The sequence below is a fragment of the Bemisia tabaci genome, chromosome 10, assembly GCF_918797505.1.
Source record: "Bemisia tabaci chromosome 10, PGI_BMITA_v3".
Lineage (NCBI taxonomy): Eukaryota > Metazoa > Arthropoda > Insecta > Hemiptera > Aleyrodidae > Bemisia > Bemisia tabaci.
Window position 1 is genome coordinate 9,919,810 of NC_092802.1, and position 17,596 is coordinate 9,937,405.

The 17,596-nt window shown below is 39.3% G+C and overlaps 1 protein-coding gene across 1 annotated transcript in view; it reads right to left on the minus strand.

Annotated features, from left to right (window-relative positions):
* Nucleotides 1-17,596, minus strand: part of LOC109044729 (uncharacterized protein in vnfD 5'region) — a 354,911-nt gene that overhangs the window by 65,222 nt on the left and 272,093 nt on the right. The gene's annotated exons all lie outside the window — the stretch shown is intronic.

Here is a 17,596-nt window from a genome sequence, read left to right on the forward strand (position 1 = left end):
GCTCATAGTAATAGGTGCCCGTGACTTTGCCGACATTAACGGCATATCCGTTATGGATAATTCGGGACGGTTTACATCACTTGCATTCAATGTGTGTCAGAACATAGTGAAGAGAACTGAGGTAAAGCTGTTTTACGTAGTAGACATTGATTCTCATCGCCCATCGGCGCATTTAATTGAGGGCTTACACACGACTTCGATTCAAACTATCTTAATATCTGATCACAGCAAGGTGAAAAGTTCAGTAATCACTGACGGTCCGAAAAATATGATCTTCATTCTCGAGGACTTCCAGGAATTATTCAACTTGATTTTTTTCACGATTTCACAAGCAGATTTGACGGAAATAAACAAAGAGGTCGTAACCGGTCTTCGATATCATAAATCGCACCCTGGATGTCAGTTGAAGGAAACCTTACCTCGTTACTGTATCAAAGTTGATGGGCATCACCTCTGGTCAGGAAACGGCAAAGCGTGCAGTAAAGTGGTGAGCATTACATCATCCGAACTAGAGGACAGGTCAGTTTTGAGCGATGGAGTTTTCAACGCAACTCGCGGTTTGCTTTTCAATAAAATTTGGAATTGCAGAAACCATCTCATTTTCGTGTTGAAACATGTCCAGCACAACACTAGAATGATCGAGCCGAAATATTTCACAGATGATACTCTTAAAGAAAGTGTTTCCGGAGGCCTGATATTTTGTTTTAAATTCTTTTGGCGTTTTTTCAAAGGCCGGAATACAGTAATTTGCCACCCTGGCAGCTGCGAAAGATATGACGCGTTTACAGGAAACCTCATCTCATACCAGAATGGTACCCACAAGACTTTTTTCGACTTTTCTTGGAAAAATTTGAATGGAAAAACCTTTGGGGTATTCAATGTCTTGCTCAGCGATTCTGATTTGAGCATATCTAACCGTCCATTCTGGAGTAACTTCGCTGGTTTTTACATGGAAGTTCTTGATTACTTCGAACTTTCTGCAAACTGTACATTGAAAATTACGCCCTCTGAACGTGCGTCTACAATTGAAGACAGCTTGAGATCAGGGATCGATATCTTGTGCGCCGAACACCGGGATCGTCTCTAAGAAATCAGATCACTCAAAATTTGATTTTTCAGTCAGTGTTCACGCAAGTAGCTTATGCATTGCAACCCCACACAGCCCTTTTATGTCGCAAGGTCTGGTCTTTTTTCGAAAGTTTTCCACCGGCTGTTTGGGTATTGACTTTCCTCACGATCATCGTTTTTGTTTTCGTCCAATATGTTTACCAATATTCGCAGTGTGAATCATTCCAGGTTCTCTACACGGACGCAGAAATAGATTATTACAGAAACACTTCTTCTCTGTTGATCGTCTACGCGTACTTTATGTGCGGGAGTCCACCATCTCTGCATCTTGGTCGTCTGATAACAGGAAAGATCCTCTTTGGAATCTTCAGTTTCGCCACAATCATCCTTTCCACGGTTTTCCTTAGTGGCATGACAACACTCCTTAGTGATAGAGTAATGTACCCAGAAATAGATTCCTTGGAGACTTTAGCAATGTCTGATCATAGCATTCAAACTCCCGCGATCATTGATACCGATATGTCGATTTTTATTGACGAGTTGAACCAGTCTGAGACAATGAAAGCTAAGTTTGTCGACAGTATGGTATTTTATAATGATTTTTTGAATGACTTAACGACAATTTCATTTACGAACGTGACCAATTCCTCTAATTTTTATGAGTTGGTTCGGATGCATAACGCAAAACACGGAAAAACGAACGAAAAAATTATGAAACATATCGACGGTGAAAGTCGGCAATCACATAACTCGGTTTGCGACGTCGCAGACTTCCTGCCATACTTTATTTTTTAAATGGAAAACTACTCAACGGCAATTCTTTAAAACTGTCATGATTTTTCTTCTTAATGCGAAGAAAATTCTGCAAAAACTTCAAGAAATAATATCAATTTGTTCTCCTTTATAAAAATGACGTAGAGGCGGAGATTTTCAGACACCGCAAACGAGTTATGTGATTGCCGACTTTCACCGTCGATATTCGTTTACTAGGGGGCTACGCCCCCTGGCCTCTACGCGGCCCAACCCCCTGAAGGCGCTCCGCGCCATCAATGAGCCGCTTCGCGGCCCTATTTTTACCCTCCTATCAGTGTTAGTTTTATTTTTCCCCTAAAAAAATACGATATGAGGTATACTTTAATTTTAAACTTTACTTAAAATTACTTTAAAATTAAAAGGACGCGTTTTGGAATGACTGCTTGATGACATATTGCAGTAAAACAATGAACAATGATAGTCAGGTAGTGATTAAGATTTCATGAGTCGGGGATCGAACCCACACTGAGATCAAAGCGGACGCATTTGTCTTACACGACTCGGCCACCGCTCGTCATGAAGCCTCAGGTGCGAATCTTGTGTAGATAAGTGTAGAGCTGATGCGCAGGCTACCCAGCTACTGCGCAACCTCCTCGACCATTGCGCATCCTCCCGCGCATAGCGGTAGCAGTACCGGAGCATTCTGTAAACTCACTCACTTTTATAACGTGATTTTAAAAAAATCTGGGTCCTTTTTCCAAAATCTGATTGCAGCGGGCTCATCTAGGGCCTATTACCTGTCGATTTACGCAAAAATCATGGAAATCGGCCCGGTAGAACGCTCAAACGAACTATGACAAAAAGTATAAATTTACATTGTTTAAATGGGAGAATTCGCAACTTTACCACGTAATATAAAAAAACCTGGGCCATATTTTGAAAATCTGAAAAGAGTTGGCTTATCTAGAGGCCATTGCCCGTTGATAGCCGCAAAAATAATGAAAATCGGCCCGGTAGAACGCTGGAACTAAGCGTCACCAGTTTCGCAAAATTAGGAGGTCTCGGAGCTTATAGTATAGATTAGCAGAAAAAGACGCATTTTTATGTATCTTACCGTTCCTCTCCAGCCCTAAGACGATTCTTCGCATTAAATTTTTATCCTCGGATGACGGGGAGATTTTTGAGTACCATCTGATGAAGGAGTGCTTGATGACGTATCCGTTGATGCTTATATTCCCAAAAAATTGGATTTTTTTTGATAAAATCAACCAAATAATCGGTCAGTTCTTTGAGTCAGGGCATGCTGGGAAAATCTTGTCAGAACTTACATCAATTGAAGAAACAAATCATATATTTGAGATGATTGCCACGACTAATGATACGCGGGAGCCTCGCGCATACGATATAAATGATCTACAATCGGCTTTCATTGCTCTTGCAGTTGGTCTGTTTTTGAGTTTCCTGACTTTTCTGGGAGAGATTTTGACGGATATGTTTCAACATACAGCGACAGTTAGAAACTTCAGAAAATGGAAGAATTCGTTCGCAAATATTGCTTGTAAGAGCCTCCAATGGGCTAAACTTCGGTGTTTAAGACAAAATTGAAGTACGTTTGTAGAGCAACAAAGTATGTAGATTTCTGTTTGTTTAATTATTAAATGATTAAATTCAGTTTGAGATTTCAACATTATTACGTGTTTAAAAAAGTTTATTAGTTTCCGATGAGCTTTTCAAGCATCATGACTAACTCTAACTCTTAAATTGCCTCCAGTTTGTAATTTTGGAATGTTGCAAAGTCGATCTTTCTTGGGTTGATTTAGTTAATCCAAAAACGGTTGAAACTATTCCGTTTGTGAATTTTTTCTACGAACAATTTTCGATGACCTATTTGAGGCGTAGCCATTTTCATGATAACGGTAACGCAGTACGTATTTCACTTATGACTCACTTCATAAAAACCAGTCCTATAAAAGTTCGCTCGTTGCAAGTCTCGAATACTGAGGATGGTGTAAGTATGCATGGAATGGACAGACATTCGGTCTTGAGGTAATGCGATGGACGCTTTATTTTTGGTCTAAACGACAAGCGATATCTCGCATCGATTGGTTCTTTTTTCCAGCTACTCGTCATTTTTATCGAATTTTGAGATCGCAATTCTGAAGTCATGAGACTGAAGATTCATGTACCAAATTTGACAAAGCAATGCATCGTAATAAAAGCAGGGTTTTTTAAAGGAAAAATATCGCATTCGAGTGCAGTTCCGATATCAGTATCGAATACGATATTTTTCCTCTAAAAAACCCTGCCTTTATTACGTTGCTTACGTTGCTTACGTTATTTACGTTGCTTTGTCAAATTTGGTGCATAAATTCTTCAGTCTCATGACAACAGAATTGCGATTTCAAAATTTGATAAAAATGACGAGTAGCTGAAAAAATGGAACCAATCGATGCGAGATCTCGCATACTGGTCATGGGGGCAGGGAGGCGATCGCCCCGTAACAATTTGCCGCGGTGGTCCCGAAGGGCCCTCGCGGCGAATTTTTTTCGAGTCATCGTTTTTTTTCCCGTAATTTTGTAATTTTCTTATCCTTTTCAATCATTAAAAGGCCCCGAATTCCTTGAAAATTTGTCTCTAAGAGACATGGAAGGTCGCCAAAAACATTTGTGATGAAGGGACCCCCGATGAATCCTGAGAATGGGTTATTTTGACGTTCAAGTACTGTAGAATCCAACTCCAATAATGCCTACGTTTTTAAAAAGTGTGAAATTTTCAAAATTTACCGGGGGAGGGCCCCCGGACCTTCTTAGAGGGGCCCCCGAACGACAGGAGGGGCACTTATATTTAGGTCTCCTCCTAACTTTTCGATAACCAGTCCGCCCCTGTGTGCCGCTACTGTCAGTTTTGACCGTTAAGGCCGTAGTTTAAGGGCGCTAAAGCCAGGATCGTATTTCGCAAAACGATAATCTTTTCATAATAATTAAAAACCGTAAATGTTTGTTGACCAGACCGTCACGCCCTGAAATAGGATGTGCATCATTGCATGGGCCAACAAGGTTCTTCTCACTAGAGATGGACCCTTCAAATTCGGAAAGAGATAACCAGAGGCTTAAGACCAGAGCCGTTCGTGACTTATACTTGGTTGGTTTACCTAATTCTCATTGTAGATTTGGTTTTCTGAATCATAAATACCGCAAATATTTTGATGCTCGACAGAATTGTCTGCTTGGTCTGCACAATTGTTTAAAATAAATAAGTTATAGAAATTAAATGTCCTAAAATTTCTTTGATTGTTTGTATGAATTTCTCTCATAACCGTGAGTTTTTAATTCTCCTTCATTTCGGCGAGTATACTATTTCAGCTACGTAAAAGTTGATAAAGTCGCATCTCAAATCCTGCTCTAAAAAATGTAATTAATATGATGCAGAAAGGACTTTCTTGTTTGCGGTGTTTCGAAATCTCCGCTATCGTTTCATCCATTATGATTGAGGCAAATGTATGTAATGCGTTGTAACTTTTACTAATTATTCTTAATGATAAAATTTGTCCGATACTCTCCTCTCTAAAATGTAAATTAGCACTATACATTCTGAAACACCGTACCTAAGAAATGTACATTCTGTACCGAATGCCTCAATTTTACCGAGAATTCTTCCGCATATAAAATAAGAATATTAAACGGACCAATGCATGAGGTCTGAAGATAAGCAACCCAATCCGTGTTCTCAAATTAGAATTTAAGGAAGCTTACGTTGGGCGCATGATATGTTGGCAAATTCAATTTATAATTGAGATGAAGCGTTTACATATTTAACGTATATACATTTTTTTGACCAAAACTTCTCGCTCTCAAAAGAGCTAAAACCAATCCAAGAAAAATCGGATGTTGACTAATTTCAGTACGTTCATAATAATTAAAACTGTGTGATACATATATTTATCAACAATTTAAGTTCGTGCACTATTTATGTTAGCGGCAAAACCCGATTCCAGGCAGAACTAGATTTGCCTATAGGAAAAAATGTATTTTTCCGAGGCATCTAGTTTTGCCTGCGCAAAGTAGGCAAAACCAGTTCCGCCGGAGCGCTGTCAGTTTTGCCTGAACACGACCAGGCGAAACTAGTTTTGCCGGACCGAAAAAAAATGAAAAATAATTAAAAAGAAAATAAAGGATAGGGTAAAATAGTAACTTTACGAAACATTTAAGAGCAGGGGGTCACTTTATTTATTTCACATAGAAGTCTTATACTAATGAAGAAGTCTTATACTAAAAAATAAATGTAACAATGTATCTATTTATTGTTGCATGCGGAGCTGCCATGACATTTAGAGTTGCATAAAAGTCCGTTTTTGCGACATTGGCATCTGTTGTTGACGCATTTTTGAGTGCAGAAAATGCGGAATATTGAAGGCAGAAATTTTCGAAAATGCAGAAGGACTGTCATGTTGACGTTGAAAAAAGAAAGAATGTTTTTTATTTTGTCGTTGTCATAGCTTACACTTGGAGTTGAATAAAAAATAAATATTAATAAAGAAAATGTTGAAAATTGACGGGAGAGCTGGTTGAAGAAACGAAAGTTTGAGAGGCCGAAAAGTTATATTGGAGAATTTTGAACAATTGAGTATTACAAGTTTTACAAGATTAGTCACACTAGTGGTGGGACGTGCTATAAGGGCTGGAGAGACACGCAGACCGGGTCTGGTTCAAGATGGAATCGACCCAGTGCTGCCATTTTATTTCATCAAAAGATTCCGAAATAATTCCGATTTTCGGAAACATATTCTGATATGCCAAACTTCCGAGAAAAATTCCGGGGAAAAATTCTAAAATACTGGTGTGACCGTTGAAAAAAAAGTGCAATTTCCAAAGTCCACCAGTAGGAGGGCTTCTCCTTAGAGGAAGGGTCCTTTATTACAAAATTCTCACTAAGGGAATAAGTTAAGATTTCCTGACAACTCTGCGCCGTAAGGACAGTGGTTGCCGCGAGAACCAAGGTGACAAATCGTGCTACTGTGGAAAGAAAGGACAGAGTTTTTTCTTTAGAGATCCACCAACCGGTAGACACAGATGGTTTAGGTGGAGGGGGGTATCAGACAACATGTCAAATTCTATCGCGTGATGGTCACTGTGGTTTTCGTATTGGTTCAAGACCCTGCTGAGACGAGAAAAAAGGGGCAAGGAAGGGAATGAGATTGCGCGCGCGTGTATATATATATATATATGTTTTATATATATATGTATATAGCAAATTGTATGCATATAAACATGCTGAAGTAGCACTACGTATACGCGCCAAAAAAACAAAACAATATCATCAGTGCTTATCGGAGATTTCAATAGTAGATCCCTGGAGAGGGGTGATAAAAAGAGGTAATAAAGGGCAAGTTAACTTATTCAATATTTTAGAGAGTATTTTAATGCAGTACACGGACACGTGAACTTCCATACACCACACAATTTCTAACTGGACAATAGACATGGATTTTTTGGACTGACAAGAGTCAACTTTATGATTAGCCAATTAGTTCGCTCTCCTCCCTTTAATTCCATTGATACACCCGACCATGCGATCTACATTTTGTCTTACTTTTGATGAGAATCTTAGAAATCAGACGGAACTGATAGTGATTGATTGAAAACGAATTCATTTGACGTATCATTCTTTGGCCTCTTGCTGTCATGGGTGACTTCAATAGCAGCCGACTATTTTAATTGGTCTGAATGTTACCAAGTCCTGGCACCAAGACTTTACCAAGGTTCCTGCCTGGGGCGACAGGAAATCTGATGCCAGGGACGTGGCGCTTTTGGAATGGTTCACAGCGAACTCTCTTACCACTCTAAAGGATTTTGATTAATTTGTTCCCACCTTCAAAAATCACAATGGTGAGTCTGTGGGGGATCTGGTTGCAATCTCATTCCCTTCCTTGCCCCTTTTTTCTCGTCTCAGCAGGGTCTTGAACCAATACGAAAACCACAGTGACCATCACGCGATAGAATTTGACATGTTGTCTGATACCCCCCTCCACCTAAACCATCTGTGTCTACCGGTTGGTGGATCTCTAAAGAAAAAACTCTGTCCTTTCTTTCCACAGTAGCACGATTTGTCACCTTGGTTCTCGCGGCAACCACTGTCCTTACGGCGCAGAGTTGTCAGGAAATCTTAACTTATTCCCTTAGTGAGAATTTTGTAATAAAGGACCCTTCCTCTAAAGAGAAGCCCTCCTACTGGTGGACTTTGGAAATTGCACTTTTTTTTCAACGGTCACACCAGTATTTTAGAATTTTTCCCCGGAATTTTTCTCGGAAGTTTGGCATATCAGAATATGTTTCCGAAAATCGGAATTATTTCGGAATCTTTTGATGAAATAAAATGGCAGCACTGGGTCGATTCCATCTTGAACCAGACCCGGTCTGCGTGTCTCTCCAGCCCTTATAGCACGTCCCACCACTAGTGTGACTAATCTTGTAAAACTTGTAATACTCAATTGTTCAAAATTCTCCAATATAACTTTTCGGCCTCTCAAACTTTCGTTTCTTCAACCAGCTCTCCCGTCAATTTTCAACATTTTCTTTATTAATATTTATTTTTTATTCAACTCCAAGTCTAAGCTATGACAACGACAAAATAAAAAACATTCTTTCTTTTTTCAACGTCAACATGATAGTCCTTCTGCATTTTCCCCACCTCTCGGAGAGTGCCTGATTTGTCACTCGGTATACTACATTTACCATGCGAGAGAGACTCCGCAGGAAAATACGGACAATCAAGAGACCGGACCAGGAACTAAGTGTAGTGTCTTTGCATTTGAAATACTTTTGCTCCCACAAAGATAACTCACGGAATAGTTCCTTGTCTTGGTAACCTTCAGACCAATTAAAATAGTTGCTGGCATGGAAGCGTTATCCTGGGAACTTTTATACTTCAAAGCTTTTTCTCTCAGAGCATCGATAAGTTTACGACCTGTTGGTCTTTGCGAGGGTGAATTCTCTGAAGTGGTTGTTACAGGTACAGACTTCTCAAGTAGCTGTTGATGATTATAGGCTAAGACTTGCTTTAATACTTGCGGTGCTGACGATCTATCGTATCGAACTCCAAGGATGATAACAACCCCGTCTTTGTTTCCCGTCAGTGTAACATCCCTTGTAGATCCCTCCATCGTATATTCCGTTTTCCTTTCCCTGAAGGCCCCTTCAATCATCGTCGGGAAAATAAAAAGTGGTGCCTGGAGCTCTGCCTCATTCCTGGGGAAATTCCTTTCAAAAATCCGCGCTGTGCAGTTGAGGAAGGCCCTAAAATGAGCCTCATTTCCGGTCACATTCAACAGTGCTTCAACGTAGTCTTTCACCACCCTTCCAGTAGTAAGGCCCGCGCTTTGTGTCATACAATAGACCTGTCAATCAAACTTAACACAAAGGGATACCGCCGTGGGTGGTCCCCCGTGGGTGGTCCCAGGGGGATGTTTTGTTAAGGGACCTGTCAATCAAACCTAAGTGGTTTGGACAGTGAACCGTAAGTACTGTGTTAATGGATCTAAAGGTCATTGACCTCGCACTGTTTGTATACTTCTGAATTTATTATTTATTTGGCACAATGATTAATTTAATTGGGCTGACCAACAAACCTAAGATGTTGGGTACTGAACCGTAAGTACGGTGTTAATGCAAGTGTACACACAGGACCTCACATTGTATGTGTACAAAACCCATTGAAACGGGATTCTTCGATAGATCAATACTTATCGATTTTCGAATAATTGAATCGATTATTTGACTCTTCAAATACTCCATACCGCAAAACAAGTGCAATCTACCCAGGATGTTTACTTTTTCTTGAAAAATACACATCCTCGTTAGAATGCACATGTTTTAAGCCGACGAAAACCCACAATTGGGACCTATCAATCTTGAAATATATTTATTTATTTGTGTTTTATTTTTTAATTGGCACATCGATTAATTTAATAGGACCTGGCAATCAAACCTAAGTGGTTTGGACAGTGAACCGTAAGTACTATGTTAATGCATCTAAAGGTCATCGACCTCGCACTGGTTGTATACTTCTGAATTTAGTTTTTAATTGGCACAACGATTAATTTAATAGGACCTGTCAGTCAAATCTAACTGGTGGGGAAGTGAACCGTAAGTACTGTGTTAATGCAACTGAAGGTCATTGACCTTACCTCCTTGATGTGTACAAAACCATTTTTAAACGAGATTCTTCGAGCTATCGATACTATCGATTATCGATTATTTGAATCTGCATAAGAGGAAGGCCGAGGTCACTGCCATCATAAGAAAGTGTTTACTAGTCTCCAAGTGGAGCTGTCATTGACCTTACCCCCTTGTTGTGTACAAAACCATTTTTAAACGAGATTCTTCGATCTATCGATACTATCGATTATTGATTTATTGAATGGGTTATTCGATTATTTGAATCTACATAAGCGGAAGGCCGAGGTCACTGCCATCATAAGAAAGTGTTTACTAATCTCCAATTGGAGCTGTAATATGGGGCGATCCACTGAGAGCGATCTAATTTTGTGAAAAAACTAATTTTACAAAAAATAATGCTTGTTGAATTTTTAAAAAAGAGTTTAAAGAGTAGTGTAAGGTCACTTACAAGTTGAAGGTTTCAAAATTAAAAACGGGAAGAGGGTTTAAAATGTAATTTCTAAACATTTTTTCCTATCTTGCATTTTTTGCTTTTGCAAAACTAAGTGTACACTTACCAATGAAAATATCTTGAAACTTAGGAAATGCACGTAAACAGAACACCGAAGGAGAGGGAGGCGCCAATTCGATGACCTATACAATGTTCAATTTTTAGTCTGCTTCGGTCAGCAAAAAATTCTTCCAATACTATACAAATAGTACATTGTACAGAAAACTAGGTGATATGGCACGTAACTAAAAGGGGTTTAATTGGACTGCATATCGCAATTGGGAGCTATAAATTCTGGCACATTTGGAAAAAACACGTGTTTGCATAGGGAAACTAAGAGCAAATACTTTTTTTTAAACCGGCGTGGAAGTTATAGTTCCTAAGTGCAAAATGTAGTCCAAATGATAACTGTCATTCATGCATTCATCACTGAAATCTAAAGGAATACGGGACTCTTACAAAAGGGCTATTCAAATTCGGTATTAAGTGAGTAATGTTTTTAGAGAAATGTTACTGTAAAGAATCCTCAAATTCGAATGTATTAAAACAATGCGCATCCTGCGTCGTGGGAGAGCTGAGTGCTCCTAGACAGTGAGGAAGAGAGAAATTCATTTGCAGCTATTCAAAGACTAGACCAAATCGTTTAAAACAAATAGCGCCAGACTGTCTGGAGAACACGACCCTTTGACGGGCGCGGACCAGCAATGTGAACTCCCGCCTGCAAAGGTAACAAGGGCCCTCACACAAAGGCGAGCCATTCATTGATAGGCCACCCACTCATAATGAGCCAAGACAAAAGTGAGCCACTCATTGACTGGATTCCACCTTTTTGTGAGACAAGAGGATTCTACCAGAAGAATCAGAGACCCCGTTCTTCTGATATTAAAACAGGCATTGATGAACTTCTTCGAATTTACATAGGGTGGCCTGATACTCACAAATCAACACAACGGTGCCGAACGGTGCTAAAATTTCATTACATTAGTGCCAGTACTGTTAGGCAAAGGGTCTTAATAAGGAATGATCACCTGTTGTAAGGGGGGAAATCGTTAAAGAACTGGATGTTTATGGGTACTGTCAAGACGAATATTTTTCCTTCATAAAACGATAGCAGAGAGAATGTTGTTCATAAAATCTACATTGGCAAATTGGAGATTTCTTAAACCCTCGCAACTCTGCTGATTGATACATGAAACGAAAGATAAAGTGAACGAGCGGATAACAGAGAGATTCTATTGATTGAAACGTGTGGTACTTGTAGGCTGAGAAGGAAAATAAGTGGCACCAGAGACTCGTGAGTTGTCGATAGTTGGACTGCATTTTGCACTAAGGACCTATAAATTCTGTCTCATCTGAAAAACACATATGTGAATGGGGAGACTAATGGCACATACGTAGTTTTTAAACCGAGCAGGAATTTATAGCTCCAAATTGCAAAATGTACTTCAGTTGAGATGTTACTATTACACTGTATGCCTATTGCAACTACCACCATCCATCTGTAAGAGCGTTTAATGAAAACTCGATATCTAGTTAGTGCTCTCAGGTTCAAAACGTAACATAATCACAGCAAAAAATCAAGAATCATTTAGAGACTTTAATGCAGCGCAAGAAAAGTAGGCGTCACCCGCTAACAAAAAAACCACCAGTTTGAACCAATACAAACTCGCTCCCTTTTCCCTTAGGTACCATGGAATACGAAAGAAGGAACATTCATTGCTTTACACGAAACTAAATGATGTCTGAGCAACAGGAGGCTGAAAATGTTGCACCAAACGTTGGATGTCCCTGCCCGCCACCCCGTGCGATTAAAAGAAAGCCGAAGATCACCAGAACAACGAAAATATTACATTTGAAAATAGATGAATTTGATGTTGAATTTGAAAATAGACTTTCAATAAATTGTAAGTTTAAACCCTTAAATTGAGAAATATTAAAAAACGAATACTCATTGTAGAAGTATTCCAACCAAACAACAAAATTATCTTTATGGGGGGACAGTGAGATTGGTTATATGCAATGCAAAGAAGAATTGCAACCTATTTCAATTTAACAACATAAACTAACAATGAACGGGGGCCCCTTCAAATAACCCCCAGACAACAAGCACAACTCTCACTGGAGGAGAAAAATTTTTACTATGGAAATGTTACACAGGACAAATGAAAACTTCGAAACGAGGCAAACAGAAAAGTTAAAAATGAAAAAAAGAAGAAGAGACAAAAAACAAACGAAGAGACGAATAAGCAAAGAGAAAACTCAGAAAGGAAAAATCATAAAGGAAAACGGAAAAGTTAAAAATAAAAAAAGAAGAGAGAAAAATAAGAGAAGAGAAAAAACAGAATGGGAAAAGAAAAGAGAAATAAATACAATCAGAAAAAGAAAAAGTGAAAAAAAGAAACATTATTAAACACAAAATTAAACAAGAAAAAGAAAAAGCGAAAGGAAGAAATTTAACAACAAAATAGAAAACGAAAAATAATTATAAGAGAAAGTAGAAGGAATGATAAATAAAAAAAGAGCTCAGAAAAATCATCAAAAAAAAAAAAAATCAAACAAAAGGAAGTTAAGTTTTTAAAATCATCTATTAAAAAAACTCGTTAAGACAAGAAAAAAACGAAAGAAACTTAATAATACTACAAAAATAAAGAAAAATTTAAGAAACTTAACAGTACTATAACTAAAATATCATCTCATCTAAGAAAAAATCCCGATCTTCCTCCTCGTCGGGATAGGGGAGGACAAGAGGCTCTTCAACCTGCTCTTCGTTAGACTCGTACACCTCCTCCTCATCCTCGGAGCTGTACATTTCATCTTCCAGGCCTTCGTAGGGCGGAAACTCCTCCTCCCAGCGGGCTCTGGCCTCTTCCTGCTCTTGCAACTGTAAGAACACAAAGAAAAAGAATAATTTTCCGACCGAAAATCTTCTACTTCAAAACTGTATGTTCATTGCCTGCATGTACAAACAACAATCATAAAGAGGGCATCTTCGAGAGTAATATACCATACAAGGGTTCAAAATTCTCAGAAGAATACTGAGAAACTTCTGCACTATACTACAGTGCTAACGAAAAAATACCACATGAACCTTCAGGCGTTGCCAATATAACCATAACGTTCCACAAAACAAAGATGTTATTAAGGGAAATTTAACAATTCTTGAATGTTCATAAGGTGTTCTTTCTTAGCACTGTTGTATACTACAAAAAAAAAATAAATAAATAAAAAACGCACTCATAGTTTAAAATGAAATTCTGAGTAGGCACTAGGTATGTAACAGAAACATGAAAAAATTGGCGAAGAGTTTGAAACTAACCGGTGAAGATGACCATCCTCTGATAAAAAGGACGAGGTTTTTAATTTGAAAAATGCAAGAAGAAGGTACCTTGTTGGGGAGCTAAAACCCTCCAACTTTTTTCTCGTTTCATTTTTTGCTGAGTGCGAAAAAGAAATTTACCGCTTCATTTTTTTTTTTTTAAAAAACTGCAACAATAGGGTTTAGTAGTGAAACCAATGACATGTTGTGTGCCACTGAAATCGAACACCTCTGAATTTGGAGTTACAATTTTAAAATATACTGTCCTACCTTTTCTTTTCTCTAAGCAACAAAAAGAAATATTTAAAAATAAGAAATTAGTGACTTTCAGCACGAGAAAAAGGTTTCTTATTCTACTAAAACACACCTCGAGGATGAATATGTAACTTGTTTTGATAACCGTAACAATTTTTGCCGGGAGAAGGAAAATACATCTATTACGACGACGCGTGAAAAGTTTGCTAGCTTTCAGACCGATATCTAATATTGCTTTTAGCATGGCAACCATTCAACACGCCTCTGGTATGGAATTTCCTAAAAACGAGAGTAGCAATGGGGAAAAATCGTCAATCTAACGAACCCTAAGGAAACAGGAGGAGGATAATAGGTTCTAGCAGACTTGAGATTCCAACCTTCAACAAGAAGATATTTGACAAAACTATAAAGAACCACCTGTATTTTTGACGAGCTCTAAAAGAACCACACCGAAGCCTGGGTGATGGGGGGGGGGGGCGCTTGAATGTTCGAAAAGCTAAATATTTGTAGAAGAGGCGTGGATGGGGTAAAGAATCGTTTATCTATGTGTGAGAGGGGTGTGTGTGTGTGTGTGTAATGACAAAGTATGATTCAACAAACGATAAAATATTTACCAGGACGGAAATTTATTGACATCACACAACGCATAAAATTTTTACCCACTGTTCAAAATAGGGAGCAGTTTAAACCGAAAGAAATAAGAGAAGAGACAATGTTTACGGGTAGTAGGGAAGCGAGAAAGATCCTATTGCGAAAATTCCAGTATAAGGAGCTTAGGTAAAGAATCGCTTAGTTAGGTGTGCTTAACGACATATCGATTGCCTACTGGATACTTTTTTTTTATTAAGGCTATAACTGGATTTTCCTGAACACAGAGCATAAAAATCTTACCCAAGCGTCATAGCCCTCGAGAGGGCGAATATCGCCTTCCCAATTTGTGACCTCCCATGGGGGATCATAGATAGGCCACCGGGCGTATCTCTCCGCCCTCTCCGCTTCTTCCTGGGGGGTGTCAATGGCTGGTCTGAGCACCACAGGCTCTTCAGGGTAATAGAGTGGAGCTCGATTTTCGGGTATGCGTTGGCAGAGGTGGGCAGGATTCTCGATCACGACCCTGGAACACCGCTCTCGCCAACGCATCACAATTTGGCACGAAGGAACGTGATCCGGCATTTTTAAATTTCTGAAAACATAGCACACAACAAAACCATAGAGTACATGTATAGGAGGAGAGTGCAAAAGTGACTCAGAGCAGTCAGCTCCGTCTTCTCAGAAGAGAGCTGGCCGTCAAAACATATTACCATAATGAAATGACACAGAGTGTTATAAAATTGTACCTGTAAAAGTTGTCAAAAGGGTCTTTTTTTCTCAAGACTACACAAAATTTGGAGTTCTCTGGGGGGTGTAACTGAGCTAATCTTGCGATTGCTATGACTCCCTTACGAACTCTAGCAAGGACGATCTCATGAATAGCTAAAGAAAAATTTGAGTCCTGTTCCTGATAAGGAAACGCGTAATGTAAAAGTCTAGGAGCTGAGGGTAAAACACAACTTTCCTCGGCTGTATTATAACTGCACAAAAAATAAAATTGAAAAATTAAAAAAAAAAAAAAAAGAACCGTTGCAGCTGATTAGCGCACTACGTTACACATCCAATTCATGTTCGAGGTTTAAAAACTTGAGAGGGGAGGAGACAGTGGAACCAACTGACTCACTTTGTAAAACTTTGTTCGTTAAATGAATACCAAAGACGGACGTTGCCCTAGTTTTTCCAATGAGAAGAAACCTCCTTGTAGTATTTAAAAAATTGTAACGACCTAAAAATTTCCAGGTACAATTTTATAACACTCTGTGTCATTTCATTATGGTAATATGTTTTGACGGCCAGCTCTCTTCTGAGAAGACGGAGCTGACTGCTCTGAGTCACTTTTGCACTCTCCTCCTATACATGTACTCTATGGTTTTGTTGTTGCTATGTTTTCAGAAATTTAAAAATGCCGGATCACGTTCCTTCGTGCCAAATTGTGATGCGTTGGCGAGAGCGGTGTTCCAGGGTCGTGATCGAGAATCCTGCCCACCTCTGCCAACGCATACCCGAAAATCGAGCTCCCACTCTATTACCCTGAAGAGCCTGGTTGTGTCTCAGACCAGCCATTGACACTCCCCCAGCAATGAAGCGGGACGAGGTGCGGAGAGATACGCCGGTGGCCCTATCTATGAATCCACCCATGGGATAGGTACACAAATTGGGAAGGCGATATTCGTCCCCTCTCGCGGGCTATGACGCTTGGTACAAGCTTTTTATGCTCTTAGTGTTTCAGGAAAATCCAGTTATAGCCTTAATAAAAAAAAAAAAAAAAAAAAATGTATCCAGTAGGCAATCGATATGTCGTTAAGCACACCTAACTATGCGGTTTCTTTTACCATAAAGTGGGGGGGTTGAAAAAAAATAAAAAAAGAGCTCCTTATACTGGAATTTATCGCAATAGGATCGTATTCTCGCTCTCCCTACTACCCTGAAACATTGTCTCTTCGTCTTAATTCTTGCGGTTTTAAACTGCTCCCTATTTTGAACAGTGGGTGAAAAATTTTATGCGTTTGTGTGATTGTCCAATAAATTTCCGTCCCGGGTAAGTAGTTTATCGTTTTGTTGAATCATAACTTTAGCCATTACACACACACACACAACCCTCTCACACATAGAATAAACGATTCTTTACCCCATCACACGCCTCTTCTAAAAATATTTAGCTTTTTTCGAACATTCAAGCGCCTCCCCCCCTCCCCCTCACCCAGGCTTCGGCGTGGTTTCTTTTAGAGCTCGTCAAAAATACAGGGGTTCTTTCGAGCTCTGTCAAATATCTTCTTGTTGAAGGTTGAATCTCAAGTCTGCTAGAACCCTATTATCCTCCTCCTGTTTCCTTAGTGGTTCGTTATCCAGGCGCCTGGTAGCTAAAAATGAGGCTACCTGGAATTTTGGGTACACAGCGATTTTTTTGGCTTACTTTATGTTTTTTGGGTCGCTGAATCCGAATCTGAAGTTTCCGCACGCGTATCTGGTGAGCATTTTCCGCTATTTTGAAAAAATGGCCTAAAAAGGCCTTTTTTTGCGGTTTTTTTGATATAGCGGCTACGGATGAGGAAAAGTCCCGGATTTAGCTAATGTTTTGAATAGCTGACAAAATTTGGAAGAAAATGGTATATGAATATGCTAGGTTTGCTCAAAAATTGAGGAACCTCGGATTTCGGAACTTTAGAACGCTTCGGAACTTGGCTGACCGCGGCGAGCCGGATCGCGCGTTGACGGGTGCGCCGCGAAAACGTGAATAGGCGCGATGTTCACGATGCTGTATCTTCCTCAATTTTTAAGCAAACCTAACATATGTATACACCATTTTCTTCCAAATTATGTCAGCTATTCAAAACATTAGCTAAATCCGGGACTTTTCCTCATCCGTAGCCGCTATATCAAAAAAACCGCAAAAAAAGGCCTTTTTAGGCCATTTTTTCAAAATAGCGGAAAATGCTCACCAGATACGCG